Consider the following 2,839-nt stretch of genomic DNA (forward strand, 5'->3'; position numbering starts at 1 on the left):
TATAAACAACTCGTAAAAGTCTAACCATTTTATTGTTGATTTTATCTTAAGCAACACTTGCACCCATGCCCATCATTTAATATTAAAAGTTTATTATGTTAATTAGCTAGTCGGTCCTATTTCAGTCTTTTTATAAACAAAAATTCAAAGTTTTTACACCTCGAAACTCGTGCAAAAAGTTCATGAAAAATCTCTAAATCTCAAACGTCCTTTCTCTGTGGGAACGATCTCGATACTTTGTACCACTTTATTACTTGCAAGCGATCATAGTGTCGGCGTGCACTTGCACCGTCATTGTGGGGATATTCTGCCCACTAGGAGAACACGAACGATCCTAGCCTGTCACACTTCCAACGAGATGTAATTCGACTTTACAAGTTTTTTGCGACATTTTTAATACAAAGTGTCGCATTAGCAACTTTATAGGGCACTTTTGAGAAAGTGTCCTATAAACTCAATTTTTTATAGGACATTTGTTTTTAATGGACAGTTTTTCAAATAGTGTCCTATAAAGTTGCTAATTGGACGATTTATATTCAAAGTGTCCTAAAAAACTTATTATGACATCAAATAACGTCATATAAACTTATTACAACGCCTTTAGATAGGACGCTTTATTTTTTTTGGCCTCTAAACTAAGTCTTATAAAGAAGTCTGTTAAGACACTTAGAAATTGAGAGTGTCCTATAAACCCGATTTTGTTGTAGTGACAAGAACAAGAGGAGGATCTTATGAAAGCGCCATCTTTCTTAATTCTGAAGCTCAATAAAGAAAACCCATCAAGTGCTTGAATCAAACCATTCCCTTCAGGTATCTTGTGGCTTCATTTCGTATGATGGGCTCATTTGGCTTAATTGAATTACTAAGAACACAGAGTCAATGTGAACTAGTATTTGATGTTTTCTATAAATTTATCTTGTGATCATGAATTGCATGATTTTATTTTTTATAATTTTTGTAACATTGTCTTTTTTTAAAGATTTGGAAATTCAACCCCACTAGGTATTGTTTCGTTTAAAATAACCAGATCCAAATTTCTCATATTTATGCATCGTTCTTAAAGAAACTTTAGTCACTTTTTTCACGAATCTATGAAACAATATGTATTAAGGTCATCTTTCTACAAATTTATACAAAACAATGGTGTAAAAAGCTCAAGTTTTTACATATTAACATGAAACATTGTTTAAAATCATTTCATTTTTATGCCATTCTATGAAAGAACCGTGAAAAAATACAAATTTTACGCCGTCCTTCAAAACAATCGTAAGCAAAAGTTTTTACACCATTTTACGGTACAACTATGAAAAAATCACTGTTAGGACTGAAAATTAGTATAAAATTGTATTCGTCTTGAAAGATATAATTGTCTATAATTGTTTAAAAGTCATCGTGTTTGACTTTTATTAGAGATGTTTGACTTTGACTTTGTCTTGTAGTTTGACCCTATATAAAGGGTGTTGGCTTTGTAATTTTAGAAAGAGATCTCATTGTAAAATCAGATAATACATAAAGAAGGTTTGACCAACTTTAGAGCTTTGACTTTCTCTCTCTCCATCTCTAAGTGATCTTTAATGTTCATATCCAGATCTGCCATTGTTCTTGAAGATTTAATGAAGATTGATTGATTGTAGACTCACAATCACATTTTTACATTCCTATATGTACCAACGATGCATAAAGGTGAAATTTTGGACGTTTCAAAGTTTCCCTGTCACTTTTTTTCACATCAAGGTCATTTTTTTACAAATCTATACGAAGTCACGGTGTAAAAGGCTAACGTTTTTACTTATTACATGAAACACCATTTAAATTCATTTCATTTTTGTACAATTCTACAAAAGAACCGTGAAGAAAATACAAGTTTTACATCGTTTTCAAACCCAACCGCAAAAAAATACATGTTTTTATACCTTTTTACGCAACAACTATGAAAAAAGTCACACTTTTACGGTCTTATATGTAACAACGATGGATCAAGATCATCTTTTTACAAATCTATATGAAACAATGATGTAAAATGCTCACGTTTTTACATAATTACATGAAACACTATTTAAAACCATCATGTTTTTGTATCATTCTACTATAAGACAGTGAAAAAAATACGAGTTTGTAAACCGTGTTTTGAAATACATGTGAAAAAATATAAGTTTTTACACCATTTTATGGAACAACTATAAAAAGGTTGCACGTTTACGCTCCTATACATACTAAGGATGCATAAAGGTGACAACTTTGGTCATTTCAAGAATAACCGTGGTCAGTTTTTTTTATGGTTTTACGAAAAAACATGCATCAAGGTCATTTTTTACAAATCTATACGAAACAATGGTGTAAAAGACTCACGTTTTTACATATTTCCATGAAAAACTGTTAAAAATCATCATGTTTCTATACCATTCTACGAAAGTACCTTGAAAAAGAATATAAGTTTTACATCGTTTTCCAAAACAACTGTAAAAAATACATGTTTTTACACCTTTTTACGCAACGACTAAAAAAATGTCACATTTTTATGCTTCTATACGTAACGTAACAACGATATATAAAGGTGACATCTTTCTCGGAAATAACTGTGAAAAATACAAACTTTTACACCGTTTTACGAAACAAATATGAAAATGTCACATTTTTATGCTACTATACATACCAACGATGTATAAAGGTGACAACTTTGGACGCTTTAAAGATAACCTGGTCAACTTGTTTCCTAGTTCTAGGAAACATCCGAGGTCATCTTTTCACAAATCTATACGAAGCCACGATGTAAAAGCCTCACGTTTTTGCTTATTTACATGAAACACCGTTTAAAAATCATTTCATTTTTGTACCCTTC

Source organism: Cynara cardunculus, unplaced genomic scaffold (genome assembly GCF_001531365.2).
Source record: "Cynara cardunculus var. scolymus isolate 2C unplaced genomic scaffold, CcrdV1 Un_Scaffold_7359, whole genome shotgun sequence".
Taxonomy (NCBI): Eukaryota; Viridiplantae; Streptophyta; class Magnoliopsida; order Asterales; family Asteraceae; genus Cynara; species Cynara cardunculus.